A 17,469-nucleotide genomic window follows, 5' to 3' on the forward strand; every position below is an offset into this window, starting at 1 on the left:
TATGCACCATCAGCAGAATCATTTGGAACACAACCGGGGACTTCACAAGATAGTACCATGGCCAGCACTTCAAGTACAGCGACACGTGCCAGTAGGCGTGGGCGTGGCAAGGGGAGAACGAGGGCAACAGAGGAACCAAGTACAAGAAATAAGGCATATGAAGCACAGGAGCTTGCCATCCTGGTTCCCCGAGCACGTGATTGGATTGAGTGTCCATCGGAGAGGCTGACACACACACGCAGATGGAAGATTTGGGAAGACATAACGGCAGAGATTAATGAAGTTGCGCCACAAGTTCGTGAGGCGGACCATGTCAAGAAGAGGCAAGTTGTTTTGTGATACATGTGCCCAGTAATATACAAGTAATGATTGAATTCATGCTTAGATGGATTTGGCAAATGGCCGGTGAGGTTGTTACGATACACAGACATTATTGACATGTTATTTAGTTGAGAGTTAGAGTAGGGTGATTGTGAATGTGTATTGTAACGGTTGATATCATAGTTGCATGTAATGTTATCTTTTTGACATTAAGCACATGTCGTAATATGGAGCACAGAGCAATGGCTGCAACAGCAAACATCTGGAGTGACATGTATTAATATGTCAACTTACATTGCAGGTGGCAGGACTTCAAAACCAACCTGAAGAGGAAGATGACCAAGCGGTGGGAACACAGCCAGAGATCTGGGGCCGGGCCCATGCCATCAGGGCTAGAGTTCACCCCCCTGGAGTTGATGGCCGAGAGCTGTATATCAGTTGAGGAGGTCAGGGGGGTGAGCACGATGGATAGCGAGGCCCCAGCTGAAGTGTTTGCGTCTTTTATTGAAGGTAAATATTTGTCATGCCATAAGCTTGTGCAAGTAATTATCTTAGAATGTGTCCTAATTGTGTTTATCATTTTCCACAGACACCCCACTGCTTGGTGACGACTCTGCTCAGGAGGTGGAGGAGTCCGTGCCACCTGGCCCCAGTGGTAGGCCTGTGCAGCAGCAGCCATCGGACCAAGCCGATTTGGCCGCCTTGGCCCACATGCTTGGGGACATAAACCAGCAGGGAGAGTTGGCATCAGAACGGATGCGTAGGACCGAGGAGATCATAGCGAGCTTGGTCAGCACCCAGCAGGCCATCGCTGGGAGCATGCAGGCCATGGCTGAGGCGCATCAGGCCATGGCTGCAAGTGCTCAGGTGCTGGCCGAGCAAGCCACCCGCCAAAATGATCTCCTCCTCCACCATAATGAGCTTATGGTGGAGCTAGTTAACAGCAACAGGGTCCTAATGTCATCCGTTTCTGGTGCATTACCACCAGCAACACTCCCTGCTGGCAGGAGGGGTAGACCAGCCAACCCCTCACCAGCATCTGCTCCACCTGCCCCAGCATCTGGCCGTGGCCGAAGAGCTGCTGCACAGGCCAAGGAGCCTACCAAGGCCAAACGTGGTCGCAAATGAACTTGTGGCTGCATTAATCTCCACCGTTATGTCATCCCAACTCTTCCATTGTGCTGTGTGTGTCAGCTTCTTATGTCCAATCACGTGCTGAGGGTAACCAGATGAGCCCTTGCTTCAAATGTCCTTTTTGGTTCCCCTGTTGCCCTCTTTTGCCTGCCATTACTGTCAGCTGTACTTGAAGTGATGTTGCTAAGTCCCCGGTTGTGTTCCAAATGATTCTGCTGATGGTGCATATGAGCCAGCTGCAGGTTGCCCTGCTGCAGAAGGGCCAGGTGCAGGTTGCCCTGCTGTCGAATGGTCAGGTGCAGGTTGCCCTGCTGTAGAAGGGCCAGCAGCCTCCTCATTTCCCACTGGCTGCATGTGCAGTGGCACATAGGAGGTGCTGGAGTCCATCTGTGTGCAATTATATTTGTTTTGTATTATAATTTATTTTGGTACAATCCTGCCATGATTTTGTTTTTGTTTTTTTTTTTTTATTTTTTTGTCATTGCATCACAGTGGCATTGACTGAAATGTATATAAATAAATTTATTTACTTTACAAAAATTGTGTGGTTTCATTAGGACATGTCGAATACACATGTGTATTGCTAGTATTAATATTCAGTCATGTCCATTGTTAGCAGGTTTAAAGTGTGTGACAAGTACAGCATATGTGGCTGATTAATAAGGTTTCCTTGAAGCAGCAATGGTTTCAATTAAAGCACTGACAAGCGTCCTATTAGTGAGTAATGAGTAAAGGAGTCGATTCTATTGGGTTCAGGTGTTAATGCTTGTAGTCATTAGGCGGTCCGTTCGCCTACCGCAGGAACGAGTGGTGTCCGCAAAGCAATAGTAGCCTTTTGGACACCGCACATTTCTTCCCTTTTTGTTCGCGTACATTCGGAGTGGTATCCGAATGCACGCCCCCCAACATAAGTGTACTCCCCCGTGTCCGCCCATGTTTCCGCCCCGTTTTGCCCACTTTGAAACTACGCCCATGTGTCATTCCGCATGACGCCCATAATACGCCCATATTTCCCGACTGATTGCGGTGAACAGTTTTGTACGGGATTTGCCCAAACAGGTACGGAGTCAAGGCGTGGCACATGCGCGTTGCGTTCTCCACGCATGCGCAGACGCCGTAAAGACGCGATCCGAAAGTATGCGGAAAAGTACGCGTCAATCAGAATAAGGGCCTATATGTGTCTATAACCAGGGCTTAAAGTGGTCCTGGAGAGGATGTGGAACTTATTTCCCACTGCTACTTGTGCTATGTCAAGAACTTAGAAATAGCGGAATAGTGTCACTGATCTTACATCTCCTACGTCTGATTAGCACCTTTTGCAGGTGGGGGAGGTGTATTGGGAGGGGCAGTTAAATCAGGATGCACATATGTTTCTTTTGGCTGATATAATCAGTATAGTTTGGGAAGTCAGTCCTTGGCACGTTAGGGATCTAGTGTCTGAAGGGTCTAGTTATAACGGGTCAGATTTAAATTATTAGTAGCGTTATACCGGCGTTAAACCAGAGGAAACCAGAAGGTAAACAGCATACCAACATACTTCTGAAGGACTGCATTAAAACCACAAAACTCAGGAACATTATGTGGCTTCACCTCTCCTTGGCCATGAGAAAACCTGGACCAGGCCCACCACCCCTCCTTTATTTATTATATATTAACAGTTTCTTATATAGCGCACACAGATTCCGCAGCGCTTTACAGAGTATAGATGAACAGTCACATCAGTCCCTGCCCCAGTGGAACTTACAATCTATATTCCCTACCACATGTACATGTGCACACAGACATTCTAGGGTTAATTTTGTTGGAAGCCAATTAACCTATCTGTATATTTTTGGATTGTGGAGGAAACTGGAGTAAACCAACGCAAGTACGGGGAGAATATACAAACTCCGCACAGTTAGAGCCATGGTGGGGATCAAACCCATGACCTCAGCACTGTAAAGGCAGTAATGCTAACCATTACACCATCCGTGCTGCCCTCATGGTGAGCATGGAGCTGTGAGGGGAAGCACCAGGGCCAGTCTATGTAGCAACGCCTCTCCATTTTATTATAACTAGGAGCCCCTGTGTTGTCACCCCCTCCCTCTTCCACCTGTGTGAACCGTGCCCCCCCTTCCCCCTGTGTAAAAAAACATGAACCCCCCCCCCACCCTTTCCCCAGTGCTAGCCGTGTCCCCCTCCTTCCCCCTGAGTAAGTGATAGCCCCTCCCCTTGGGTCACATGATGTCCATGCACAATAACTAAGACAGCAGATGTCCTGTAATGTTGAATTTCTCATGCAATAACTTGTTTGCTTTGTGATACACTCATGAATAATTATATTAAGTAGAACCCATTCTTTTTTTGTAATAAAAAATGACTATCTGGAGCTATTGAGTTCCATTATTGCATGTATTAATTAGTAGAAATAAAATGACAGTGTTATATGATATACAGTATCAATACAGTGTGGAAAGCATAAAATAACTTATATTTTATTGAAGGGGGTTTACCTAACTACTAATGGGCATTCTAGAAAAAAATGGAGTTATTGATTTCTTAAGAAAAATTGCAGTAATAAGTTATCTATTCCATTGTGGGATTTTAAGCTATGTATATTGATCAGAAGAAGTGTGCTTATTGATCCACAGTTATTGATTAATGTGCAGCAATACCTATTCCTTCCATTTATTTATAACTACGGTGATTATAGGCGGCCTGTGTTTTCATTAGCTAAGAGATTGGTATCATGTATTTCCCATTAGTATATCTAACTACAGCCACTGGCATAACATTTAAATTGACTCATTAGTATAAACAGTCAACGAGAGCATCGTGGCATGGCTACAAGTGTTAAGCTTTTATTCATTGCCCAGATTTATGAACATATATAACGAAAATAATTTGCGTGATTTACCTTGAAAATAGACACTTTCATAGGGTATCTGCAAATATTAAGCATCATTGGAATATATGAACAGGGATCGCAGCAGATATTGGAGATTACGGACCCCATGTTATAGGTTTTATGGCTCCTGCTTAAATGCAAAATGTAAAAATCTCTGGAATGTGAATCTCTGAGAGAGGGATGAGAACAGCTGTTTATGGGGGTTGTTTCCCATTACATCATTGGAATATGTGTATGGTTGGACTGGTCCATATCAGCAAAGGAGAGAGACCCATCTCGCCCTCAATAAAACGGGTTCCAGACTCTGCATTTGAATTATACATGATACATAGGTTTTATTTTACTGATATTAGTCTGGTACATTACAATGCATAGACTCACAGTATTTTCTATATGTATTTGTCAAGGGGTCCAGCTCATGTAGTTTCTAATTTGAAGGCCATCTACCACTGTATTACCCCCCCCCCCCCTTCCCTAGTGGTTGCTTCCTGCTCCAGTCTGAAAATGTGTATGGGAGACTGCAGCAGTTATCTGAGATTTATTGTGGCCCCCCATTTTCCATTACAACAGCAGCTGCCATAGGTTCTGTTGGGGCTGCTAAGATGGCAAACCTACAGTACCAAGACTTGCATTGTGGAACTTGGCCTCATTAGCTAATTCAACCTTTAGATGTCTTTAGCTATTTCAGTCTATGACCTGCAGTACACTATGACCTGCTGAAACATGTATAGTCTAATGACCAAGCATGCACAGTAGTGCAGCAGGTTCCCGAACCAGGAAGTACTTTAACAAATCCCATGGTACATTCCTATGGGCTCCTGTGGTATATTCCAGAGATCCTTCATTTCTATGTGACATAATACTGTAGGTGCCAATAACAAATTATAATTATGTGACCAATTCCTGATTATTAATTAATTGCCTTATAATGGCAAACTTGCTAACTGATTTGGGAGGTTTCAGTGTTAATTATGGACAATTACAATTTAATATAATAATAATAGTTGCTATCAATTATATTCAATTTTTATTTATTTTATTACTTAATCGTACAAAAAGGCATATACACGGTGCAATGTATATCAGCTCAGTCGTGGACATGATGAGTTTAAGAAAGTATTGGGGTAATCAAAAACATATAGAAAAGAAACAGTTCCACACAACTGCAGAGAGCAGGGGAGAGGAAGGAAAGGTAGATTGAGTATCATCATATATATGAGAGAGAGAGAGAGAGAGAGAGAGAGAGAGAGAGAGTAAGAGAGAGAGAGAAGAGGACAATGAACAGAACCTTGGGGGACACCTACAATTAGTGGTAGTTGGGGGAAGTGACATCATAAGAGGAGAAAGAAATAAATGGACAGAGAGAAAGGAGGACAGCAAGGAAAGGGAAGTATCATGCAGACCAAGGGAGTTAAAGATTTGCAGAAGAGAGTGAAAAAGCAGCAGAGGAGTCGAGAAGAATAAGCAAAGATTAGCGACCCTTACATTTTGCAGCATGGAGAACATTGCAGACTTTTGTGAGTTTCAGTGGAGTGGAGACGGAAGCCAGACTGTAATGGATCAAGTAGGGAGTTGGAGGAGCGAAAGGCATTAAGGCAGTTGTAGACACTCTACTCAAAGAGTTTGGAGGCAAAAGGGAGTAGAGAGATGGGACAGTAGTTGGGGAGGGTGTTTGGACCAATGGTAGTATTTTTTTTAAGGAGAGGGGAGATAAGAGAATACTTTTAGGCAGAGCAGACAGTGCCCGATGAGAGGGATAAAATGAGGAGGTGGATTGGATGAAAACAAATGGAGGTATGGAAGGAAACAGGAGGGGATAGTGTCAAATGGGGAGGTGGTGAGGGGAGGGGGGAAAGGATGAGGACCATGAATTCCTCACCAGATACATGAGAGAAGGAAGTGGATGTGGAATTAAGTGACAGAATCAAGAGCAGAGAGTGAGGAGGGGAGGCGGAGGTGGGCAGAAGAGGGAGTTGACAGTGGCAGAGTGGAGCCATGAGTTTATAGACAGGGAGGAGATGCGTTTCTTGAAGTATAACTGTTTATCAAGGGATAGGGCAGCACTGAAGAATGAAAGCATACATTTTAAATAGAGGAAGTCTTCCCTAGAGCTTGATTTCTTCCACTTTTGCTCAGCAGCATATGGGCATTTTTGCAGGTTTCTGGTGCATTTGGTCTGCCAGAGTTGAGGTGTAAGTTTGCAAGGGTGAAGAGTGGTTGGTGGAATGACAGAATCTAGAGTATAAGAAAGGGATGCATTATATAGGGGGAGAGAGAGAGAGAGAGAGAGAGAGAGAGAGAGAGAGAGAGAAGTTAAAGGGGGAGGATAGGGAGACAGTGTTTGTATGTTCATTCATTGATTAAAATCACCAGATCATTCTGGTCACACACAATGATGCAAATTTTGCAGCTTGCGTGTGATTTAAACGCCACCCGCCACCCTCACGGATGCCACTCCCCTCACACGCCGAGTTCTCCTGCACGCATCTGAATGGATGCTTAGCACAAACATCCATTTACAGCTTGTGTGCTGAGAGGAATTACTTTGATTGTCGCTAACCATCAAATGATTTGTAAGGTGCACGCAAATCTAAGACACTCTCTGGTGTCTTAGATTTGCGGCTACCTTGTATGGGAAGAGGGCGGGAACTGACCTATGGTGATGTCAGCTGCCCGTCCCGAGCACCCACGTCATTGCCAAATTACCATGGGAATGCCCAGCACTTCTAGGTGCTAACGGGATGGTGAATAACAAATTGCCTGCTTGCACCAAGCGGCTGCACAAGTGCATAAATGCTTATCCTCATGCGCAAAAGATAAACATCGCTTCCCTGTGCGAAGGAGCAGTGGAACGATAAAATTAGAATGACCTAAGTGCAAAAGTTCCATGAAATAATAGACAAAGTATTGTGTGAAGTAATAAATAATTTATAATTTATACAAAACTCCCAGTGCATCCACCATGTAAAGGCTATCACACCCATGCTGTTAATGAATATGTCTGAGTACTGTATATAGTTTTCTCTTGTCACCAGATATTATTAGCACTGATGTTTTACACATTAATGTTTCAGAGTATGTTAGCGCTGTATCAACTTAACATGTAATTTGTGTCAATACTTCAAAGAAATATTAACAATATTATGCCAACATTTGTATTGAAAATCTCGGCATAACAAATCATTTATCAGTTTGAGCGTCAAGAGATACAAATATAGTAATCCTAGTAATAGTAATTATATAATGTGAAGACAGTTCTGCAAAACTAATTGCTATATTTGTGTCATGCGATGCTCAAACTGAGAAAGGATTTGTTATGCTGAGATTCTTGATACAAATGTTGACATAATACTAATTATATTTTTGTGAAATATTGATACAAATGACATGTTATGGATGCCAAGGAGTGCCATCACACATTCTCCGTTGGAACGTCGTGTTAGCGTAAGTATCGAGGTGGATACTCCCAATGAGGCATGGCCATGCTACTCCAACTGAGTAATGCCCCCATAAATTACTGGTGCTCAACAGATTTCATGACAGCCTCGGTAATTTGCTGTAATGAACTGAGAACTGTGTGCTTGTATGCTCCATGTTGCCCTTGGGAATCTTCTGTGACATACTGATCCCACCTGTTATATATTGGAAATCATGTTTTAATTATCTTCTGACCAAAAACAGAAATGATTTAAGATTTCGCATGGAGAATCAAACAATCTGGTCTTAGTCATGTTACGGCACAAGCAGATGTTTCTAATAAGACATTTCTTTCAACAGTAATTAAATGTTTGATAAAGGGAATGCTTTCAAGGCAGAGTACAGCAGAGAACAATTTAGATTCATGCACCTGTGTGTGCTCATTAGTGATGATGTGGTGCTTATTTGTCATATTTTTCAAATTAAATTATTTTTGATCATCTCTGCAAAACATAAGATTAATGATATCTAATTTTAGGCCTGTGTAAGATTATTTAACAGGGCAATTTGATTGCTTCCCTGCAGAAATGAATGTGTCAAATCTCATTTGAGCTCCCAGGTGTTTGGTTTGAATTCATGCGTCTCTGCTGGAGTTTCCTGCCACATCTAGTTCATAGCAAAAACATTTCTCTGAAAACAAAAGGGTTTATTATTTTTCAAAGGATGAATTAAAATCACAACCTACTTTAGGCTAACTGTAAAACAATTATATAAATCAAGCTAAAATAAAGAAAAATAAGGAATTACAATTAAAATTGTTACGTTTTCCAGTGCTATTTAAACTTGCAATTTAGTAAATCTTACAGATGGATAATGTTTCTTATGGAATGGTAGTGTCAACTGAAGTCCCATAAATAGGGTGGCCAATCCCGGGATTTGGCCCCCAAAACTCCATAATTTCAATCCCGGGACTGGAGTTTCCAATCCTGGGATTTCGGGAGTCTAATGCTGGGCAGCATCTAAATGGGTGCTCAGAAGCTGCCCGGCTTCTCCCGTCCCCGACAGTGCAGCTCTGCGCAGCATGTTGAGGTCAGAGGTCACGCTGCTCAGGCCACACAGCCCGCCTGCATCTTGGCTACGTCTGCCCTGGCTGCTCCATCCGCCTCTGTCCTGGGCCCACCCCGGCTCCATCAGCCCCTGCTTCATCAGCTAGCTTGCCCGCCTGGCTTTATCAGCTAGCCCGCCCGCCCCACTCCAGCAGCCCGCCCGCCTGCCCGGCTCCATCAGCCCGCCGGTCCGGCTCCATTAGCCAGCCTGCCTGGCACCCGTTTTTTTTATTAGGGAGGCAAATTTCGGGATCCTGGGATTGATCTTTTTTCAATACAAAATTCCAGGATTGAAAAAATGCCCCGGGATTGGCATCCCTCCCCATAAATAGGCTTACCATACTATCACTTTATGCCAAGACACAAATTAATTATACAGGACCTCTAGCTACTTAAAATGGGTGGAAATGCAGGTTTGAAGACAGCCACATAATCTGTGCTTTTCTGAATGCCCCTTTCTAAACAATTGCTCTTCTCTATTATATCACAACTAGTTAAAAACACATAAAAATGACTGCTTCTGCAAAGTATTTTCACTTTGATCTATGACAGTTTTTAGCCCACAAACTCTCCACCCCACGCCCAGTAACTATCTGCTCCTACCTCCAATCTCTGTCTTCACAGCTCCCTCTCTCCATATCCAGCAAATTCTAAACAGATCAGTGTCCCTGCAAACATTGTTTTTACTTTCTGTTATAAAATCTTTTAAGGTCCACACACACTGGGTGACTATGCCCAGCGTGTATGGACGTGCATACACACTGAGCGGCTTTCCCCCTGCCCGGCGCCGACGGAGGGGGGAGGATGGCGTTGCATAGCGCAGCGCTATGCAAAGCCGTTCTGAAAGCCGCTCATCTGCTGGTATAACCAACAGATGAACGACTTTCCCGGCGCTGATGCGGGAGCGCGCAGCAGCGCTCACCACTCATCGCCGGGGCAGACACACTGGGCGGCTTTGAGCTGAAAGCCGTTTAAACTGGGTGTCTTGAGTGACTTTCAGCTCAAAGTCACCCAGTGCATATGGGCCTTTAGCACACAAAGGTTAATTTGGTCCTTTGAGTGGCCTCTAGTGGTCAGTGGCAGTACTTCACCTCATAGAGATGGAGTAGTTCAGAGTTTATATATATATAGAACAGTATAATCAGTATTTTTGTAAATTTCAATATATGTGATAAATACAGTAACTGTTTGCACAGTACAGCTTTTATTAAATGAATGGTAAAATGTGAATGCTGTGGGTCATGCTTTTGTTTCTTATAAACATGTATGCCATGCCCTATTGGGCCTATTGGTGGAAATGCTTTGAGTACTGTGGGCAATGTTCCCTCTAATTTTACGAAGGCTGTGTGCGGCAAAAGATTTTGGCTGTGCAATTTTGGAAGGAAATTTTAATTTTTGTGTGTCACTTATATATAACTGGAAAATGACGTTCAGTATTTGTGTTAACTTTACTTCAAAATGATATTAAACATTTAAACATTCAAAACACAGCACACAATGTAGTTAATGAGTGAAACACACATTAATTGAGTCCACAACTGCAAAAAGGGACCACTGCTGCTTTGTGCGCTCTGTTGTAATGTCTGTGCGCATGATCCTCGAGTTGTGTGCGCGCGCACGTGCGCACAGCTTAGAGGGAACACTGACTGTGGGCCTCATTTATTCTCAGATGCTGGACTGATTCTGTAACTACTGTCCAATTGATTCTTTAATGCACATGGGATGAAGCTAACGGCTCAAGGTAGGGAATAGTATAGAAGTGAGGTTGTACAAGTGTGAGTAGCTTAAGTGGGAGCAAGGTAAGATATCAAAAAGACAATGGTTTTAGATTTCATTTAAAGTTTAGAAGCTTGAGGGGGGATCTGATTGATCTTGGTGACTGGAATGAGGTATAGATCTTAAATGGCATCACAGATAGTATTTCAAGATACTTTTGATATGGTGCTTTTGTTGAAGGTTCTATTTATGTGAGGATGAACAATTTAAGTTGTATTCTGTAAAATATAGGATTAAAGCTGTGGACACACAGTCAGGCTCATGTACGGTTTTGACTATCCAATTTTTACTATCCAATTTTAGCTAACTGCAGTTTAGATGTACTTTAGATTTAGACTATCTTGCAATTTGGCCCTGGGCTAAATACATTCTACAGGTGAGATAGTCAAGATATACTTGCCGGCACAGTCTATTTTTCTATGCGATACCAACTAAGTAGAAGATTTCCTCAGCATCACATCGGCATCGAATGTGGTTCAACGCTATGTAGTTCTTACTTACTTTCCATTCAATTTTAACTATAGAGTCAAAATCAATAGCAGAATTGCACCTTGTATCCACAGCATTACAGTAGAGTGATGTAGTATGTGGAGATTTTGTTTCCTCTTTGATAAGACTAGTAGAAGGCAGTGGTGATGTTCTGGGAGAGACTGGATGTTAGGAAAAAAGCAGAGTGGGAGCCATGTCAGACATTAAATGCAAGAAAAGAAGATAAGGCTAATGGGTGCGCTATAAAACCAAAGTGCAGCTATACACACACTCAATGAGTAGAAAACACCTTAGACTACTCAAAATGTACAATGGTTGTGAAAAAGAATGAGTAGGTGCAATAGCGCTCAGAGGTAACCAAGTATAGAAATAGTTTTAACCATATAATATAGTACCATACATAAACCTATACATTACACATCTGAGGTCAACAGGTAAGTAAGTAATAGGATGGATGGTCCAACTTCAACGATTTCTCCCCTTATTCTGTGTGAGGGGGAGAGATAATAATAGGCAGCATAGTGCAGGTCAATCGAGTATAAAAGGTTTTAATAAAGACAGCACACTTACAAAGTGGTGACTTTCATAAAAGCATGTAACAGAGTGTTCCCGGCAAACAGCAGGCATACAGATGTCTGTGTGGAGTCCTCTAGTCTGGGTCCCTTGTGTCCGGAAAGCAAGGGGGGCTCAGTCCACGGTACTCCACTGCCACGATCCTTCCACCAGGAGCCACAATGTCCAGATACACGCTTAATGCGTTTCGGAATTAACTTCCTTCGTCAGAAGCGTGTGATTAAAATGTCCATACAGAGGCATATATATACCCACAAACATTAGACATAATACAAATCAGCTGCCGCTAATCGGCATCCAGCATCCGGTTTCCCCGTGAAACCAATATGGAGGTGCGTTCCATTCAACGGAAATGCGTCACCTCGTGTGTTCCATTTCCCGGAAGTCGGCGGGACAACGTATTCTAGCCGTCTCCGGCTGAGCGTGTGATCGCCGCTGAGTGTAAATTAGCCGCTAATTGCCGCTGAAGATACAGGAAATGACGTTTGCGTGTCATACACACGGAAATCCTTCCCTGTAGTTTGACACTTGCGTTCCAATCGGTTTGTTTTCAATTTGAATTTAGATTGACCCGGTCTCATAGGGAATACTGAATGTAAACGTCTCAATTTAACTTAAGAAGAGTTTGAGCTCAAACCATTCTTAAGTTAAATTGAGACGTTTACATTCAGTATTGGTTCACTATCTAGTTCACCTGTTAAAGTGGTGGTGGCTGATATGTATATTTTAGTCCAATTTATCCTAATGTTATATTTTGCTCTTTCCCCCCCCTTTTTTTCTTTCCTTTTTAGTGCTTATATAAGTTATTGTAAATGTACACAGCATCGGATTTCCCTATGAGACCGGGTCAATCTAAATCCAAATTGAAAACAAACCGATTGGAACGCAAGTGTCAAACTACAGGGAAGGATTTCCGCGTGTATGACACGCAAACGTCATTTCCTGTATCTTCAGCGGCAATTAGCAGCTAATTTACACTCAGCGGCGATCACACGCTCAGCCGGAGACGGTTAGAATACGTTGTCCCGCCGACTTCCGGGAAATGGAACACACGAGGTGACGCATTTCCGTTGAATGGAACGCACCTCCATATTGGTTTCACGGGGAAACCGGATGCTGGATGCCGATTAGCGGCAGCTGATTTGTATTATGTCTAATGTTAATGCCTCTGTATGGACATTTAATCACACGCTTCTGACAAAGGAAGTTAATTCCGAAACGCGTTAAGCGTGTATCTGGACATTGTGGCTCCTGGTGGAAGGATCGTGGCAGTGGAGTACCGTGGACTGAGCCCCCCTTGCTTTCCGGACACAAGGGACCCAGACTAGAGGACTCCACACAGACATCTGTATGCCTGCTGTTTGCCGGGAACACTCTGTTACATGCTTTTATGAAAGTCACCACTTTGTAAGTGTGCTGTCTTTATTAAAACCTTTTATACTCGATTGACCTGCACTATGCTGCCTATTATTATCTCTCCCCCTCACACAGAATAAGGGGAGAAATCGTTGAAGTTGGACCATCCATCCTATTACTTACTTACCTGTTGACCTCAGATGTGTAATGTATAGGTTTATGTATGGTACTATATTATATGGTTAAAACTATGTCAGACATTAAGGCACTGGGTTCGGGAGAAGAAATTTTTTTGGGGTATTGCCGACAATTATTTGAGAAAATCTCTTATGCCAGAGTTAAGCAAAAGTAAATTACACATATAACATATATATATATCCCAGTTCTAATACTCAGGAATTTGCTGCATCCAGTAACTAATTTAGTTAAAGTTTCACTGCTAAATGGTGGTATAATTAGCAATCTCAAAATAATGCAACAATATTATCTATAAAGTATTATACACATTCAATCCAGAACGACAAATAAATAACTGGGAATAATGGGAATGAGGAGGTGTTCAATAAGTACAAAGAAGTAAATAAAAGGTGTAAAGGGGTAATCAAAGTAGCTAAAAGGGAAAATTAAGAGAGCATAGCCACAGAGAGCAAAACCAATCCAAAGAAGTTTTTACCAGATACATGAATAGCAAAATAAAAATAAAAGAGAACATAGCCCCATTAACCAATATCAACAGAAATAGCATTACAGAGGATAAGGAGAAAGCAGAACTGGCAAATACATTTCTCTCATCTGTGTTTACTAGGGAGGAGCAGACAGTGGGTAACCACAGGTACCATAAATGGGAAGTGCCAGCTTGAACTAAATATTGAATTTACAGATGACTTAAAAAAGAGGCTCATCAAAACAAACAGATCCCCAGGACTGGATGGGATTCATCCTAGGGTTCTAATGGAATTAAGGAAGGATTTAGCAAACCCTCTGTATTACATTTTTGAGAACTAATTTTCCTCTGGTAAGGTGTTTAAGGATTTTAGAATAGCAGAGGTAGTACCAATATTAAAAAAAGGAAAAAGGGATGACCCAGCAAATTATAGACCTGTGAGCTTAAAATCAATAGTGGGTAGTTTTAAGGGATGGTATCCAAACACATTTAGCCCAATAGTATAATCAGTATTAACCAACATGGGTTTGTGAAAAATCGCTCATGCCAAACAAATTTATTAAGCTTTTATGAGGAAGTCAGCAACAACAACCACAATGGAAATGCTGTAGACGTGGTCTTCCTGGATTTTGCTAAGGCTTTTGATACCATGACACATATGAGGTTGATAAACAAAATGGATGATTTGGGGCTTGGGGTAAAAATGTGTAGATGGGTAGGGAACTGGCTGTGGAATAGAGAACAGAGAGTGGTTGTAAACTGGACAGTATCAACTACAGATGGAGCCGCAGTCATTAAAGCATCTCAAATTGCAACGATCGCCAGCCATCATCCCCTGCCAGCCTGTGCGGTGCACCAGTATGGGGCACACATGTACGAGACGCTCATGTGCCCCATTCTCATTAATGGGATGCGTGAGCCCGCCCACTGCTGCCCTCCGCCGGGGCTCGCCAGCTAGTGAAATCTGGCGAGTTCTCAGCAATAACGAGGGCGGCTCCATCTGTATTAAACCAGTACTAAGTGGAGTGTCACAGGGGTCGGTGCTAGGGCCACTTTTATTTAACATATTCATTAACAATAAAGGGGTGAGATTACTCAGCAAAGTTTCCATCTTTGCTGATGACACAAACTGAGCAGGGTGATTACAACAGATAAGAATCTCTCCACACTTCAGAGCGATCTTATTAAACTAGAATAGTGGGCAAAAAAAATGGAAAATTATGTTTAATGTGGATAAATGCAAGGTTATGCATCTTGGAAGACATAACCAGTGTGCTAACTATAATCTAAGCAGGGTTGCTTTGGGTATATCAGAACTGGAAACGGATTTAGGAATTGATATTGATAACAAACTGGAGTGTATGTAGCAACAAATAAGGCCAACAGGATACCAGTGTGTACAAGAAGGGGTATGGAGACTACTGACTCAAATGTAATTATCCCACTCTACAAAGCATTGGTTAGACCAGGGGTTCCCAATCTTTTTCTAATCACGGCACCCTAGAGTATCAGAATTTTCCATGGCACCCCTAGGCCCCCAAAAATATATATGTATCAAATTAAGTAGATTTGGCAGGATTTGGTTCTGATTGTACACATTTTATGACTGGCATCACCAGCACAGGTTTTGTTCAGAAATAATTGATCATAAATCATTTGAATTGGTCTTGGACAACCAACCCGAGGCACCCCCGCAAGTGTCCCAAAGCACCCCAGGGAGTCTAGGCGCACAGTTTGGGAACCACTGGGTTAGACCACATCTAGAATACAGAGTACAATTCTGGACCCCGTACTATAAAATGGACATAGAACGGGAAAAAGTCCAAGGAACGGCAAATAAAAGGGTTGGAGAATTTAAGCAATGAATACAGATTGAAAAAAATTGGGATTATTTACGCTAGAAAAAAAATGTTTACGGGGAGACAACCTAAATATGTACAAATATATCAGGGGCCAATATAAGGAACTGTCAGGACTCTAGGACACGTGGGAATGAGTTTAGACTAGAGGAAAGAAGATTTTGTTCCCTTAGAACAGGGATGGGGATTGGAACCTTCGGCCCTCCAGCTGTTGTTGAACTACACATACCAGCTATTTGGCTCTGCTAAAACTGTTGCAGGGCATGCTGGGATGTGTTGTTCAACAATAGCTGGAGGACTGGAGGTTCCCCATTCCTTCCTAAGAAGGAAAAATTTCTTTACATTCAGGGCAGCCAAATTGTGGAACTCTTTTCCTGGAGAAGTGGTGTTGGCAGACACAATAAATATGTTTAAAATAAGGTTGGACAAACATCTATCAGGTAAAAACATCCAGGGGTACAAACAACAATCATAATCTGTCTTTAAATCAATCAGAATTCACTATGTATAACATGGGATGAAGCAAATAGATCATACACGCTAACCATGGTTGAACTCAAAGGAAGACTTTATTCGGCTTTAACTACTATGAAACTGGATATTTATTTTACTTTTAAAACATAAATATATATTTCCACACATATTTAATATGATATAGTTTCCCTTACAAGCTAGTCCCATTAATCTCTCCTGGCCAGTTGTTTTGGTGCACATTATGGGCCTGATTCAGGTTGGGTCAGTATGGACTGAATATGGCCCAGTGACTGATGTCATGGATGAAAATACGCATGTGCAGACCCGCTGTGTAAATGCCTTCAGCAAGAATCACACTCGCCGAGGCATTCGCACTGTGAGGGGTGGGTACAAAAATGGTGGGTACGCCCAGAAAAACACTGGTCATCCCCCTGTGAAGAGCAGGCATGTCGTTGCCTGTTTGGGGTGAGCGGATGATGTCACATGACATCAGATTATGGGTGAAATCTACTAAAATAGGAGTATTATTTCACATGGGCTGTTGCTATGGGCAACCAATCAGAATGTACTTCTAATTTAATTAGCACCTTCTAGAATATAAGAGATAGTATCTGATTGGTTGCCAATAGCAACATCACATCTGGAATAGACCTCTCATCTTACTCTATTTCCCCCATGTCTATCAATTATTAGAATACAATAGAAAAATAATAGTCAAAATCTGATTGTTTGCTATGGGCAACATCACCTCTATTCATTTTTAGAAACTTTAGTAAATTTACCCCTTAGTGTCTACACCTGGCTATCATAGACTCCTATGTTACTAGCCTTGGAGAGAGATAAAGTGGACGAGGAGCAAACAGGATTTTCATGAGGGGTTCCCATACATGTATGTATTTATGTATTTGATGTGTGTATAATTTTATATATACTTTATACACACATATATTTCTGTACATACACATGCATACAACACTGCACACATACAGTTTACATACACAATGTGGACAAAACTACACACACTGCATACATACTCTTCACATATATACACACATAGCACACATACATTCGACATATACACAACATTAGCATACATACACTGGGCATACATACTCACATTGTATAGACACAGCATAAACACAGGCACACACAGTATACACACACAGCATATACACACAGTGACAGACAGCATACGTACACACACATATTATATACATGTATGCACATAATATACACAAAGCATGTTTGCACACATAGCATCCATACATACAGCTTGTACACATAAACATCCATGTACACACACGTAACATACAGTACACCCATAAAGCCTATGTGCACATATAGCATCCATACATACAGCTTGAACACACAAACACACATATAACATACACACAGTTCTTTCCCCTAAAATAA

Source organism: Crinia signifera, chromosome 4 (genome assembly GCF_055691185.1).
Source record: "Crinia signifera chromosome 4, ASM5569118v1, whole genome shotgun sequence".
NCBI classification, from domain to species: Eukaryota; Metazoa; Chordata; class Amphibia; order Anura; family Myobatrachidae; genus Crinia; species Crinia signifera.